The 16,761-nt window shown below is 37.3% G+C and overlaps 1 protein-coding gene across 12 annotated transcripts in view; it reads right to left on the reverse strand.

Moving 5' to 3' along the window:
* The window catches only part of Sntg1 (syntrophin gamma 1), an 835,631-nt gene extending 821,521 nt beyond the window's left edge, over positions 1-14,110 (reverse strand). For all 12 annotated transcript variants that reach the window (XM_021248956.2, XM_087185779.1, XM_087185795.1 and 9 more), the window contains exon 1: positions 13,203-14,110. The gene's annotated coding sequence lies outside the window, so the exon portion shown is untranslated. The remainder of the gene's footprint in view (positions 1-13,202) is intronic.
* Between the last annotated feature and the right edge of the window lie 2,651 nt (positions 14,111-16,761).

The following is a 16,761-nucleotide window of genomic DNA, read 5'->3' on the forward strand; positions in this document are numbered from 1 at the left end:
GCAACTATAGAGAATAAACTGCTTATACATGCCAAAACTTGGATGTCTCTAAACACATGACTCGAAGTAAAAAATGTTGACATCAAATACTAGACACCATATGATCCCACTTATATAATAGTCTAAAAGGACAACATTATAGAGATGAAGAACAGATAAGTGATTTCCAAGAAGCAGGCAATGAATCACACTCTAAAGATTTTTTTAAAAAAAGGAAGTTCTTTTGTGGTGATAATATGGTGTCTGTCTTGATTTTGGTGGTGGTTATACAAATCTACCTGTGGGTAAATTACATAAAACTGCATACAGACATGCAAATGAGTCCAGGTAAAACTGGTGAAATCTAAAAGAGGCTGTAGAATATTTGACAGTACAGTATTATAGCAATATCAATTCCTAGTTTTGCTATTGTAGTTTAACTAAATATTAGCATTGAGCACATCTGGATGAAGCTTCTTAAGAAACTATTTCAACATCTTCTATAATTATTTCAAAATAAAAAGTTGAAAATAAAGTGATTGTCTGACTATAACATTGCTATACCTAGCTGCATGTATGATAGGAATTCAACCACACTTTCTTGAGACTTTGGAGAACTTATACCATGGCTCTCTAGCTCCTCAATATCCCAGGTTTTCATTTACATCAAACTGTTTTGGTTTCATAAAAGGACAGTTGTTAAACCCTATTCAACTTTCTTTTACTATGCTTGTAGCATCATCGTCAATTAAATGGGCCTATGTCAACGCAGTCATGAACTGTTTGCAACTTATAACAAAGTGCAAGCATTTTCTGAGGGTCAGTTTCCTGAAGTGGTAATCTGTGAGTAGATTTTCAACTCTACCTCGCAATGACATCATGACTCTACAAGAACCTTGCTTTGCTTCATTAGATTGAGAGTTCTTGAAGTTGACAACAAACCTTAGTTTTTACCAAAGTCTATGCTGCATCATTCTACATGCTGAGATCCCCCACAAATACTTGCACCTACAGGAAGTGGTGAGTTATGAACTATGCTTGCCTTTGCTCATCCATATTTTGGCCACTTGACAAGGAAATTTAAATTCCTGGAAATGGCAACAAAACAAGTGTTGAATAGAAATGTTTTTAACAAACTTTATTTTCCTATGAAGTATATTAATCTTTTCTTAATAAAAGACTAAAAAATTACAAACCTTTTTCTACTCAGAATATTAGGAGTCCTTCAGCTTTCTTATTTTGTTAATTATGTATCTAAATGATTATTGGTTCAGCAAATCTATTTGCTGTGTTAATCTTATTCACTGAAAATTAAACTGTGCTAAAATTTTTTACAAAATATCTTAGAAAATTACCAAAATACTGGTATTAGATATATATATATATATATACACACACACACACATACATATCTAATTTTAACAATCCAGTATGTAGACCTAATGATGTTCTATAACGTCTTGATTATCAGCTGTTAGACATTTATTGCCAATTCACTTATAACATACTTTATTAAAAGTCATTAAAACCTGCAGCTGCATCCCGTAATCATTTCCTAAATATAAAGACAGCATTTATAAATGATTTCCTTGTTCAAAATACTGCCACACAGCTCACAAACTCTTTGTCGGAAGCCAGGGAGCTTTTATTCTTTACAAAAAGAAATGCTAAGTAATTCATCAGATGCCAAGCCTTTTTCTCTTTCCTGTTGGGCACATATTTGCCTTGTTCCAAATGTTCAAATTCTGTGTTCATTAGGAAGAGTTAAAATACAGTCTGAGATTGATATTTAAAACTTTTATCTGAGTGCCATGTCACTCCTAAAATTCACTCTCTTAATATTTAACCTTGATAAATTTACCAAGGTTCAGTTATTTGACTTAGTAGAGGACACGAAAGTGTAGATTTTATGCAAATATTCTGGAGCTACAAATTGAAGGAAGACACTGTATTTCACTTGGAGTTTTGTTAATTCTGTTCAGGCAAAAATAGTCTATTGAAGGCTTTATATGCTTGTAAAAAGAAATTATTTCTATGCCTCATTTAATTTATTATTCTATGATTATACTTATTTATCCATATCCCCTCCAAAAAGAGTTTCAGAGAAATAAGTTAGACAGTTTTAAAACTTAATTTTTGAGAAATAAAAACTTTGAATTATATGCAACAGAATTTTAATTTCTGAAAACAGTTTCATTCATTCATACACATGCCTGTAACATCTTCAACATTTGTTAAGATTTTTATCAGTTATCCACTAAAAACAATGCAAGACATTTCTGATTTATCCAATTGAATAAAATTTTATATTCACAAATATTATTTCATCAAATATGATCAATGGTTAAAAGAAAAAATGTCCTTAATTTTTTTCTAGCTGAAACTTCAGATATTTTGGATGGAATCTCAACAGTGATAGGACATAATAGCGAATAATGAAGTAGACATGAATCATTATAATTACCGGTAAATTTACATATACACATGAGAAGGGTTATAACCAAAAAGAGTTATTTTTAGTGCATTTGTTTAAATTTAAGTGATTGTTTTTTAATTGATAGGAAATAAATCATTACATTTTGTAAGAAAGGACAGGATAAAACCTGCCAATGACCACTATATGAAAAATAAAATAATTGATTATTTCACAAGAACACTCAATATCCAAATTTACAATTCTTTGTGATCAAAATTTCTAATTTTTCTTTTATTACCAAGTATGCAGATTATGTAAAGAGATTCCTTCAGACAATGGGTGAAAGCAGTATCTGTATTTTCAAGGGTAGGAGCATCTGCCTCCTCACTCCTACAAGGTGCTAAACACCTTCCCACCCTCCATGGTTTAGCCTACAGGAACAGTGACTCCATGCACCATGGTGACTCTTTCCAAAGCTCCCACTAATACTTTAAACTGTCTGCTCCCATCAGCAAGAAGGGAATAAATCACCCTCTGTTTGGTGGTACATTAACTCCTTTGGGTTACTGGGGAGCCTTTTAGTGCACTGAAAAGGTAATTTGCTAAATGGCACACTGATGGTTTAGGAAACTTAATTAGCCTCCAGAAAGTAGATAATTTACTCCTCCAGTATCAAGATAAAGCCAGGAAATTATCCAGAGAATTTGAGTGGTTTGAGAAAGGAATTTAAATATCAGACAAAAGCAAATTGTATTTGTCTGAACTCTGGGGAATTCCAGCTGTCCCAATGGAATTGATAGTACCTCTGTGGGTCTTCTGAGTCAGTCAGTCCTAGTAAATGACCAAAGCACTATGGGAATTTAGATTAGTTTGCCGATCTCTTGTAGTCATTCTTCATATTCAGAAATTTATTTTAGAAAAATACATAAATTAAACACAACAGCATAGATGGAAAGGAATAATAGTGTACATGAGAATATAACAGGAGGATATAATGAAGACATCATTACTGACAATTATTAAACTTTTCAAGTCAACTCAATATTATGTTACTTAGTACTAGTGGATAAAAGTCAGTTTTTCAGTGGCTAGAACAAACTTAAATAATTTTCATTTCATGTACACTGTACATTGATAGGTCTCCCATTACCTCAGCAGCTATTATGTATAGTAGCTGCCCTCTTCCTATCCTGCCTTGCTCCCTCCCCTGTGTGACGTCATGCCAAGATGGTTGCTCCCACCAAGAATTAACCCTTCTTCCCAGCATGCCCCTGTTCCCGCCTAGAGAGTAACCTAATACTCGCTCACCTCCTACCACCTAGGGACATCACCGGCTCCTCCATTCCCTAGTCACTACCTCACTCAACCCCGCCTCAGCCCCTACAAGTCCCACCCCAGTCTCTATAAAAGACTCTCCCTGCCCCGGCCATATTGCTTTTGTCTCTCCTTTGTTCAGAGACAGCCCGGCAGATCTATTCCCCTAATAAAGGCTTATTGTGCCCTGGTCTGGTCTTGGTCTTCGGCCCTTTTACCTGACATACATGACCATTAAAAATAAATATATAACGAAGGAGAGAAAACAAACTTTAAATGGGTCTCTCTCAGAGCATTATGTATATATTTTAGGTTGTCTACCATAAGTTATAATTTCTCTCATTAAACCCACATCACCACAGAGCTGATCTAATGCAACAAAATATTTACATTCTCAGAAAGACAGTGCCACCAAATTCTAAAGGGCGCTGTGAATAGAAATTTAATATGGATGACTCAAAACATATTTAATAATCCTGCAGTGCTTTTATGCACAAAATGCTTATTCTTTCCCATCACTTTCTCTAAATGAATCTGTCATTTCCATTGCCTTATCTTTTGTTTGATCCTGAAGATTTGATAGTCAAACATCATCTCAGGCATTCTCCATGACAGCCAGTGATCTACTTCTGAGCATACACAAAGGCACTTTATGTCTTTATTTCTTTCATTTTTTATCAACACTGCATATACATTTAAAAAACTTCTATTTTCCCTATTTTCTCTTTGCACCTTTCTAAGTACTCTTTTTTTGTCTCCTTCCTTTCCTTTTCCCCCTCTAAAATGTGAATACTTCTTCATTCTACTTTTGTTCCTTATTAGCATTACTAGTATCTAGTCATCCAGTTTTAATTCATTCCTAACCTGCACCAAGTCTAGTTCTTATCACCTGAGATCTGAATTCTGCAACAGAATCAACCCTATTCCATTATGCACTATTGATGCTTCTATAACATGACCTTAAACAAGCCTTCCTATCTACTTAAAAGCCAAAACAATACATGAATCTTCAAGATCTTTGACAACTTAAATTCTTCCATACATGAAGTTACTAATACTGAAAACCATCAAAACACAGTTATTAAGAATTTGTTGTTGTTCCTTTTTACTTTATAATTTTTATCACAATCTAAAGAAATAAATCATGTAGTAGGCAAGATACAAGACTGTCTTTTTCTTCACAAGCCAATCATAAAGAGTAGAAAAATATGAAATATCGACTCCAAGTCTTAATTTACACTTAAACCTTAATAAATCATTTAACCTTTTTGGGCTTCAGTTATCTCATTTGCAAAATGGAAGTGAAAAAGTCCTGCTGTGAAAATCACATGAGGTGCCATGAGATGAGACTCTAAAAACTATTACTATCAGGCCAAATGCCAGGAGATAATGCTGTGGGTGGAAACTAAAAGAGATGGTTAAATTTCCTAGAATGTATTTAGTATGTTATCTGAAAAGATTATACAACAACACGATGTTCTAACTCCAACTTCAAGGGGCTAACCAGAAACTTATGTCATGAAAATACAAAATGGAAAACAAAAATAAAGAGCAATTGATTTTGAGAGGTAAATTATTGGTGCTGGGGGGAAAAAAAAGACATAAGGATCAATGGAATAGTTTAGAAGAAGCAGAAACAACTCCAAACACACTCAGCCACCTCATCTTTAGCAAAATAACCAAACACCTTCACTGGAAGAAAGTCTCTTTAATAAATGGTGCTGGAAAAACTGGCTTTCTAGATGCTGAAGAATAAAACTTTCACCAAATACTAAACTAAAATCAAAATGGATCAAAGATCTAAATATTAAAACAGAAACACTAAATCTTTTGGAAGTCAAAATAGGTAGAACTCTTGAATACATTGGTGTACACAAAGATTTTATGAACAAAACACCAATCCCACAGGAAATATTACAAAGAATCAGCAACTGGGATCTTATCATATTTAAAAAAGCTTTTGCACAACAAAAGAAATCACCAAGAGAGTGAAGAGACAACCCATAGTGTCGGAAAAAATTTTGCCAGCTGTTCCTCAGACAAAGTCCTAATATCTAGAATATATAAAGAACTAAAAAAATCAGACTCCCAAAATTTAGACTCAATCAAAAAATGGGCATCTCAAATAAACAGACATTTCTCGGACAAAGTACAAATACAAATAAATATATGAAAAAAATGTTCAACACCACTGGTCATTTGAGAAATGCAGATTAAAACAATGCTGAGATTCCATCTCACTCAAGAAAGAATGACCATTATCAAGAAATTAACCAATAACAAATGCTGGAAGACTGTGGGGAAAAGGGAACCCTTCTCCCTTGTTGGTGGGAATGTAGACTGGTGCAACCACTGTGAAAATCAGTGTAGATATTCCTCAAAAAACTAGAACTAGGGCCAGGGATTTAGCTCAGTGGTTTCGCCACCTGCTGTGCAAGCTCAAAGACTGGAGTTAGATCCTGGATACCAAAAACAAAAAAATAAAAAAACACTAAAACTAGAGGTTCCATTTGACCCAGCTATTCCCTCTCTTGATATCTTCCTGAAGGAATTAAAAGCATCACACCACAATGAAATATGCACATCCATGTTTATAGCAACAGAGTTTCTAATAGCTAAATCTTGGAAACAGCTCAAATGCCCATCAACTGATGAATGGATAAAGAAAATAGAGTGGGTTTGTTTGGGTTTTTTTGTACAATGGAGTACTACTCTGCTATAAAAGATAAGCTTGAGACATTTCTAGGTAAATGGATGAACCTCGAGAACATACTCTTAAGTGAGATAAATTGGACACATATGTTTAAATACTGCATTGTTTCTCTGGTGTGATAAACTAAAAGTGTAAAAAAGGACCAAAATGTATCAAAGATATTGTGAAATGGGAAGAAAATGTTCAAATGGAAAGGGAAACAAAGGAAGGGGGAGACCCTAAAAAAGAAAGGGACAAGAAAAAACAGAAGAGACTAGAAGGAAAACAGTGGAAACAAAGCTTTTGTAAATAAGGAGATGAAGAGGGATTGAAGGGAGGGGAGGGGAATGGGAAAAAAGATGAAACAAGTTATATCATGTACAGGCACCAATTCCCTATGATGAATTTGGTCATTATGTATATTTACAATACACCAACAAAATAAAGCCACCCCAAAGATAAAAGTAAATAAAATAAAATTATAGTTCAAAATTTTTAAAAATTGATAAATTACATTTTATGTAATTAGTTAAAAGAATTCTTCAGTGGAGAAAATTATGTGCTTGTAGAGTAAAAGAAACTGTGTATATGCTGTGAAATTAATGAATTATACTACCATTATGTGACTTACTTTGATTCTAATGTAACCTGTTTTATTGTTTTTTGGTTGTGTTATCTATAATCAATGGTGTAAAACATAGGCAATTAAGTTAATCTGCTTTCAGGGATTTGATTTCTTCAAAATCTGACCAGGAAATCACGAGCTAAATAATCTAAATAAACTGCAGCAGGCCCACCATATGATAAATAAGGAAATAGGATTTGAAATTCATAGAAAAAAAGGCACCAAAAATAGAATCAAAATCTATCCAGGAAGAAGTCATTTTATTCTCACTTGGTCTTTTACTTCATGTGAGTGTTCTTTGAATATTATTCATTTTGAATAATAAAGAGGCCACCCACAAAGCTGGGGTGCATGAATTACACTGAAGGTCTCATTGTGAATATTTTATCTTAATTTTTTTTTCTTAGAAAAGAGAGCTTTCTGATAGACAATAAACCAATGAGTCTGATATGCTGAGTATTCTGTCAATGGCAGATTAAACTACATATTTTAGAAATCTTTGGCAGATTCTTTGATAGTATTATAGCAGGCAATTCTTGCCTATCCTAATGACGTAGTCTGCCTTAAGCTAAAAACTACACCCTGATAGTCATTTAAAGACTAGCTTTATGTTCTCAATCAATCCTGATTTTGTGACCCCTACCTTATTTTAAGCTCTGGCTTCAGTGTGCAATATTCCTTAGCCACTCCTAGTACTATTGAAAAGAGAAATGGTTTTAAAAAGAAACAATGTTGACCACTAATGAATGAGGAAGTGTAAGAGAGAAAAAGATAACCAGAGAAAGAGACAAAGACAGGAAAGAGAAAAAGAGATAGAGAGATAGGGAGATAGAGATACAGAGAGAGAATCAGAGAAACAGAAACACAGAAAGATGTAAAAGAGAGACAGAGATTTTTAAAAATCCTGATTACAAATAAAGACAACACAGAGAAATATACACATTATTTGACTATCTGAATTCAACTGTGTCTACTGTAACGTATTGTTAAATGATCAACTAATTCCTAAATCCCATGTATTTTCTATCATTTGGGTATGGGAACATGACAGGAATGGCTTGAGAGAAGTGGGAAAAAATGTTTTGAGTTTACACCCTTAAATTCTTGTTTATTTCCTCATGAACACAGTAATTATTTCCCAATAGGACCAAACAAACAAACAAACAAAAACCACTGATGAGCTATTAAATTAAGATAAAGTGTTGTACCCAAAATCCCATAACTAAGGATGGGAAAACCATGTTAGACCCCAGATTTTGCAGAGATTTGATGTATTTTTCACCATATAGTACTCTTTTCTCATGTAAATTATTAAATTTGCTTAATGTCAAGTACTTATTTCTTGCTAGTGTTCCTTTTGAGAAGACTGAAAGAGAAAAATTACTCTTTTTTTACTGTTTTTTGGAATTTGTGGGGTTTTTTTGGTATCAGGGATTGAACTCGGGACCTTGCACTTATGAGGCAGGCAGCAGAACCACTGAGCTAAATCCCTGGCCCACTTTTTTTTTACTGTTTTTATGAAAAACACATAATTGTTTATGTCTGTTGGCATTTCTAAAAGATTCTTGTCCTGTTATTTCATGAAATTACCAGTAAGCATTTGCTGTTTTAAAAATATTGAACTAAAATTTTGAGTGATTGGTAATATATTTGTTAAATATAAGTATAATTTTAATTACTTCATGGTCTTTAATTTTAAAATTGCATGCAAGTATGCACATTAAACTTGATGAAGTGATAATTAGCAAGTATTCAAATAAATTGATTTAATGATTCTCTAATTGATTTTTTTTTGGTACTGGGGATCAAATTTGGGTCCTAGCACTTGCGAGGCAGGCGGCGATCCACTGAGCTAAATCCCTGGCCCTCTCTAATTGATTTTTAATAAACATATTACTTTAATTTTTGCTGATAAATTGAAGAGCAAATTCATAAAAACCAAAATGATTTTCTGAAACTGAGCATGGACAATTTGCTGATCAAGCTTCACAGCATTATTCCAAAATAAAACTTTTGGCCCCATGAAATTATTTTTATGATCTCTAACTCTCTGCTCTTTTCCATTATCTTTTATCTTTGGTTCCTTTCCCTTTTTGTTTTGTAAGCAATAGCAAAACAAACTTCCCTAAATTTCCAAATTATATCACCAACTAGGTAATTATAAAATTTAAATTTTTGTTACAGTCAAATATTTTTTTACCACAAAGTTACACTGGAAATGACTCTAGCACCAAGAAATAATTTACATTTTTATAATATACTGTCAGAACACTTTTAGTGATAGTCTAGGCATCCAGAAACATCAAATGTTAATAAATTGCATTGAAAACATCAGAGTTAAATGTAAAATTTCATGTGATGAAAACAAGTAAACAATGAGATGTTGCTAAACTTATTATTTCCTGAAAAGATCTATGAATAGAGTCTAGGCTTTGTACTAAATTGAAACAATATCTTTAGCATTTCAGGTTATTCCCATAGAATGTTCTTTCCCCATGGTTCCCACTAACCCCACTAGCCATAATTCAAAACAAAATGTCTTCTGCGTATGAGCACTTATGAAAAATAATTTGAGATATGAGTTTCAAAGTCTACTTAATCCTTTGAGTCTCCTTGTCAATATTATTTATAGTAAATCTTAATCCTCCCTTATAGACAAGAAAACTATGCCACAAAGATAGTGACAGATTCTGCAAAGGTCAAGATGAAAGGTATTAAAATCTACTCTGGTTACATTGACCTAGGTCTAACCAGTAGATACAGAGGATACTATCAACTTTGAGTAATAAGTATTTTTGAAGCAGGTCCTGTTGCATTAAAATATTGATATCATTAACCTACATAAAAGCAGTGCCTGTGGAATTATCTGGAACATATTATATTCCATAGCCTCATAGTTCTTAAGTATAAGATATGTGCCTTCCATAAAGAATTTTTCCTTTAGTGAATGAAATTTCTTACAGTCACAGACATAACACTTAACTTTTCAAAACACTTTGAAAAACATCATATTTAGAATTCCCAATAGTTCACAAAGTGAAAATCATTCCTTCCTTTCACAAACATTTAGGTGTCATCTACATGTAAAGGTTTCTCCTTCACTGACTGGTAAAGATTCCTCATTTCAGGAAAGAAAACTAAACTTCAGTGAGTTGAATAACTTGTAAGAGATCTTATGATCAGTAATTCAAAAATCTTGATCTTTTGGCTGTCAAACAATACTTATTTTTCTACACCATAATGCATAACATGTTTTATACTGCAGCAGGTTGTCTCTCTCAATACATGCCATGTATATAACTCACTCTGTTAAGCTAAACAGGATGAAAATATCAAACAAGTTTTGAGTCCTATTCTATGACTCATTATTCAGGCTTCTGGGGAAGTAAGATGACTAGAAATAATTTCCCCTTACAATATATTTTTCTTCCTTACTAGGTTTTGCCTTCCTGTATAGAATAGAGTAAAATAAAAACAGATTGGCCTTCTGGAATTTGTAGCTTTTAAATGTAGAAGAAAAAGGTTAATTAACAAAAGGTCTTCTCAAATTTCTTGTTGTTTTTTGATAAATTTTAAACATTGATCAAACTCACCAACTCCAGTACAACCATGGGCATTCAGACCCAATATGATGTATGTATCTCATAAATACTTTAGAACATTCAAATGGTATTTAGATGGCCTGCACAAAAATTAACCAAGTAGTGTTCTTTCAATATTTTGTAATTTAAAGATTCAGGCTAGAAATCTCTTCCCCACTTCACACTCCACTTTTTATTTATGGAAAAAAGGCAACTGAACAGATTTCTGGATTCATTTTTAATTATCCTCTGCTCTTTTGTATTTGTTGTTTTCTTGATTGTGTAATTCCATTTCTCTTTTCCTTTTGAGTCTCAAATGTAAGCAACAGTCTACTCAACCCTATTTAACATAAGTAAGCTACTTTATCCTACACAACAAACTATTTTTCAGGGGGAGGGGATGAATTTTTAATTACTGTCTGCTATGTGTAAGACCTCTTGCATTCTATTTTTGGAACAAAACAAAATAACTATCAGGGCAAAGGGATTGCTTTAATAAATGGGGTACAGATGTCCCCAAATGAAGTGCTGATTTTTCTTGGGAGACAAGTAAAATCAAAATGAAGGCTGGTTCTCACTGGCTTTCGCACATACTCTATGTATGTATGCATATATGTATGTATGTAGGTATCTGTTTAATTATTTATTATGCAATTGCCACTTAACATTTAATTTGGCATTAAATTGATTGGGAAAACTCTATCTGAATGTCACATTTCCCCAGAGACAAAGACTGACAGGGGCTTCCAAGCACTTTCATGAGTTTAGAAGGGTGAGTTAGAGTTATTTATTTCAGTCACTAAATCTCCAAAGAGATAAGGCAAAGGTAACTTACTTTGTGTGGTTTCAGCTACACACAGAGTAAGTCTGCCCCTCAACCACTGAGAAGGGAACTGCGGTTATACACCCACCGGCATGCATTCTGAAACGAATTCCCAGATTTCATTTTATGCTCCACTGACCAGGGAAGTCCATCTATGCTAATTAATTGACAACCAAAATAATAGCCTAACCACATGTTGTAACTCTCTTAAAATGTGATTAAGTTTTCCATATGGTAATTTCATTTCTGAGAGTGAAAAAAATTGGATTGTGTCAGGAACACATTATAGGAATCCAAATCAATGATAGATCCTTCTTCTCCTCAGATGATCATTTCTGACCTATCTGGGACAAAAGAGCTCCCTAGGAGCTCAGTGACATAAATGCCTCTGCTCCTTTTCTGCTAAGCAAGCAGGTTCATTGTAAGTGGTAAGTGACACTTAAGAATGATTTTTCCTCACAGTGTAATTGCTATTCTCAGCCAATGCAAAACAAGGATCCATCACCCACTCACAAGTACCACTGTAACAACCTCACAGTTGTACATGTGTGTGTGTGTATTAAAATTCAGAAAGAGGGTGAGTGTGGAAATGTGCTAGAAATATTTTATTATCTGTTGTATATGACCTATAAAATTAAAAGAAATGCCTCCAGAACTCTTGTAATTTTTGGAAGGAGCAAACTCCACAGATTTTATTATGTATATACCATCACATGTATTTACAGAACTGTAGAAGTCTGTCCTTATCAGTCAATACTCTCCACTGAACCGAATGTGCTCACTGGAATTAATCTGGTTCTTCAAATGTCAGGCATAGATTGTAAATTTGTATAACTGCTTTTACCCAGTGAACCCTTCTTATTAAAATGCTTATCAAGGTCACTGGGAAAGATTGTAATTTTCAAGCTCCAAAAGAAGTTTCCAGAAATAAGAATGAAGAGAAAACAGATTTAATTAGTATTTTAATCTCCATAGTTTATTAAGAAGCTATTGGCCCCTTTGACTTTCTGTATATCAGTGACAGATACATTTTGTAGAACTAATAAGAATGTGGTCAAAACCCAGGTCTCCTGATGAGACATGGTAAAGCTTCTCATGTTCTGCCTTCTAGTGGGCTTGGTTTGAACAAGCAATCTTGAGATTTAAAAGGCTGGAGCGAGGATGCTGTGTAAAAATTTGTGTTTCTTTAGATAAAATTCTGCCGGTGTAGATATGCTTTGAGGGTCAGATGCAGAGAGGGAGCAGATATTTATGTGCTTGCAAGTGGTTTGGTGATTTATAACCATATAAAATATATGGGAAAGGGTGTTCAAGCCATCTCTTTTTCAACTTTTTGAGTCTTGCCCATGATACAACCCAGGCACAATCACTTTTAATTGCATGCATAAGACCAAGAAACACCTTCTTGCAAAATACCAGTTTATCTTAGTTTCTTAAAGGAAAACAAACAAGATATACAGATTCAAAGAGATATTAGCTAAGAAATGGGAAAAATGTCTAACTAAAAGTTCTATAATAACATGCCAACTGTATGTTTTTGTTACTATTATTGTCATATTAGAGACTTCAGAGAAGATAAAATATCTGAATATTTATTAGGCAAGAGATTTCCTAAGACCATGCTGCAGGGATAAGGATATAAAAATAAAGCAAAATTACTTGTTTTCTCCTCAATACAAAAGGAAAAATAATACTGTCAATGTTCTGCCTGTTAAACCTTGGGAAAAGTCATGAGATTTATATACAAAAGAACTAATAGTATTATCACTTACCTGACAAGTAGCAGAAACAAATCTTTTCAGTTTCTGTAAGGTAGGATTTTGAGTAGATTTCCTACTTCTTCTCACAAAGCTATTTCCAAAATAGTTGCAATCCACTCAGGAACATTCAGCCTATTTCAAGAATGTGGGCCTTGGAGTATCTCAACCCCTGCTGCAGAGCTCATGATTTCTCAGTGCGTCTAAGAACTTCCACTTCGCTCTTCTGCCTGCATTCCTCCCAGCCCCCTAAAGAAAAATTATTCTTGAAGTTGCTGCTCAGAGTTTAACTGGAGCAAGCGTACTCAGAGCCCGGTGCCCAGGTGTAGCACGATGGGGGGGGGTCAGTTTTCGTCCATCAAAGAAGGGGACAGGGAGGCAGGGGCTATTAGCAGGCACCGCCTTTTAGTTGCGAGAAGCCTGGTACTCAGCTGCCCGTGGCGACGACATCGGCAGCAAGGACAGTAGCGGCGGGGGCGGCAGCGCAGTTAGGTCCCTGAGGCTGCTGCCCAGTCCCGAGACGCTGTCCATCCCCTCCGGTGCTGAAGTCAGGGGACTGGAGCTCCGCGGCCAAACCCAAACCGCACTTTCTCCACCAGCGAATCCTGGCAGCTTCCTCGTCTTCCAGCCTGTCCTTCCTTTTCCTCCTGTGGTTTATTTTTTGGCAGGGGTTAATTGTCTCGCCAAAATAAACGCTCGCATACTTATTTGGTGGCAGCGTTTCGGGAAAGGCAGGAATCCATGGGAAATAAGATCTGAGCCTCTCCTGAGTTTTCAGTGGCCCTGAACGAGTTTCCTAACGGTAGAAATGAAAGAAAACGCACGAACACGAGCGCGCACACACGCGCACGAGAGAGAGAGAGAGAGAGAGAGAGAGAGAGAGAGAGAGAGAGAGAGAGAGAGAGAGAGAGATTGTGCATCGTGGAACATCCAGAGCTTCTTCGGAAAGCTCCTGGGTCTTTAATTACATAAGATGAAAAAAGGCTATTTTGAAAGTCTCTGAAATCCTGCTTATCAATTAGAGAAACCGCATTTGAATTCTGAGACCCCTATTTGAAAATCCTAGATTAAACACAGTGAAAATACTTAAATCCTACAAACAGAAACGGCAGGTTATTGTTAGAACCTAAGAAGAGAACGAAAGAATGAAAAGAAAAAGGGAGGCTTATGGGCTTTGCTACCCTAAAACATGCTGCCGGACTGGCTCAGTATCTCAGAGCAGCTAAGAGGAGCCTGCGGACCCAGTTCGCGAGAGCGTCAGTGAGTGCTGGACTCGGCCACTGCGCGGAGGGCATCGCAGGCTGCATTCCCAGGGCCCAGCGCGCCAGCTCCCACTGCCCAGGCTCCTGCAGGGGCGGGAAGCGCTTAGGCACAGAGGGTAGGGAAAAGAAATGCATGCCGTCAGCGGGAGGGCTGGACCCTTCCCAGACCCTGGCTGGACTTTTCTGCTCCTCTCACCGCCCCCTCCCCTCCCCCCAGCCGCTCGCTGCACTTGGGCTTCCCACTCGGACTCGGGCTCTTCCTCCGGTTCCCTACAGACCCACAGGTTAGCCCACGTCCCAGCCATGGGCAGCGGCTTGGTACTGAGCATACAGGCGGCTTGGGGGGCGGGGGAGGTGGTCCTGAAGGCGGCCGCAGAGGGCTCCCTGCGCACACGTGGCAGCGGGTGCAGACGCGAGTAGGGTGAGATGGGCACTGAACTATTCGGTACTGAAACTGTTGGAAAATCGTTTGAAATCACGTCCACGAGGAGCCTCGGATCTAAGTGTAGGACAAATGGAAGAAGTGCGAAGGAGGGGGGATCCCCTGACCCTGCCAACCTCTTCAGCACCGAACTTGTGCGGTGCACGTTTCTGCACCAGGAGATTGTCCACAGACCCGAGAGGAAATTCGAGGAGGACGGCTGAGGGGGCGGGATGGGGTTGAGGACTGGCGACCCGGGGGCCTCGGGGGTAGTGGGGTGCGGCCAGCGTCTGCTCCGGGCCCCCCTCTCCAAACAAATTCTCCTCTCTCTTCCCTCCGGCCGTGGCGGTAAGGTGGACGTGGTAGAGGCCGCCGTGCTGTCCTCCCACGCCTCCATCGGGCAGCGGAGCCTGCCGGGCTGGTCTGGAAGCGTCCTCGGGGGGCTGGTGCTCGGCCGGCCGGCGGGGGCGGAGGGGCGGCGCGCTCTGGCGCTCTCCAGGAGGCGGTCGCAGCCAGCCGAGGTCCAGGGTCCTCCTCCGAGGAGCGACGCCGTGGAGCTGGGAATCACTACAGAAAGAAAACCCAACAGGCGGCTTATTTACTCACAGAAAAAGTCGGTGTTTTGGCAGGACTTGGACTCATTTCCTGAAGCAGCGGTGGCGGCGGCCAAGTCTTCAGTTGGCTGCGGTGGCCGCTGCGTGCTCCCCCCGGGCGCTGGGTGCGAGAAGCCCGGGTCAGGGTCAGGGTGGGATCAGTGCGGGCCGCGGACGCTGTGTGGAGCTGCGCTCACAGAAATGTTCGCCGCCCCGGGGAGCCAGCTGTCAAGTTTCTCCTACAGCTCCTTCGAGCAAGAGGGGCAACGTCAAAGCAGTGTGTGTGAGCCTGTAAAACCTCATCTGGTGAAGCCATCTGACCTCACGGAGATGCCCATGTCTGCAGACTCTCCGTCTCTGCAGGCTAAGTTTGAAGGAAACGTTTTGTTTTCCCGTTCTTGTGAACAAAAACAGATTGCTCAGGACCCTGGTAAATGAAGATCTTTTCCTCCGAGGAATCAGACAAGCACGTGCTTCCTGTATCTGCCAGAAGAAGTGCATGTCATCTGTACAAATAACTTTCAGAAAACACTCAGATTGTGTTAGAGGAGGAAAACGGATCTCTTTGAGGGCTGCATTCTTTTGCCACCATCACTGCCTGTCAGGAAAGAGATTTTTCTCTGCTGTGTTTAATTCTATCCAGAGTTAATTTAATTAATTGTTTAAATTATTTTCTCTGGGCATGTAGGGATATGAATAATCACAGAAAATTAACGCACCAGATAAAAGAAAATCATTTAAATGAGGCACAGAGTGCAAAGATGTTGCTAATTAAAAACATATGCACTTGATTATTCAGACCTAGAGGAACAGATTTTCCCTTCTCTCTGAGCACTGATTGACGCTAATGCAGAGTCTCTCTCCCTCTCAATTTCTCTCTCCCCCTCCCGTCCTCCTGCCAGTAAAAGGAGAAAAGAAACAGTTGATTAATTTGAGCTGTCAGAGCTAACAGATTATGTTAGTTTGATGTCTTTTCTTGAAGAAGCAAAATCCACTTCATATTTCTCATCAAGTTGTGCAACCAGTTATGGAAATTAAGATGATGAACATCAAAGGCAGTTTAACATCTGATGCTACAAATGAATATAAATGAAGTATAAGAAAAAGTAGGTGACAGATAAACTGAGATGAATTGAAGAAGTATTTTAAGAATTTTTGCTCTTCAATATTTGTAAAATAATCATTTTAAATGTTTTATTCTTAATTTAAATTACCATTATTTTGAAAATGTAAACATAGTAAAATGTTGATGTGGATCATCAAAACAATACATGAAACATTATATTCACAAGAAAATG

Source organism: Heterocephalus glaber, unplaced genomic scaffold (assembly GCF_053883595.1).
Source record: "Heterocephalus glaber isolate CG9 unplaced genomic scaffold, H.glaber_assembly_v1.0 deba00000281, whole genome shotgun sequence".
NCBI lineage: Eukaryota > Metazoa > Chordata > Mammalia > Rodentia > Bathyergidae > Heterocephalus > Heterocephalus glaber.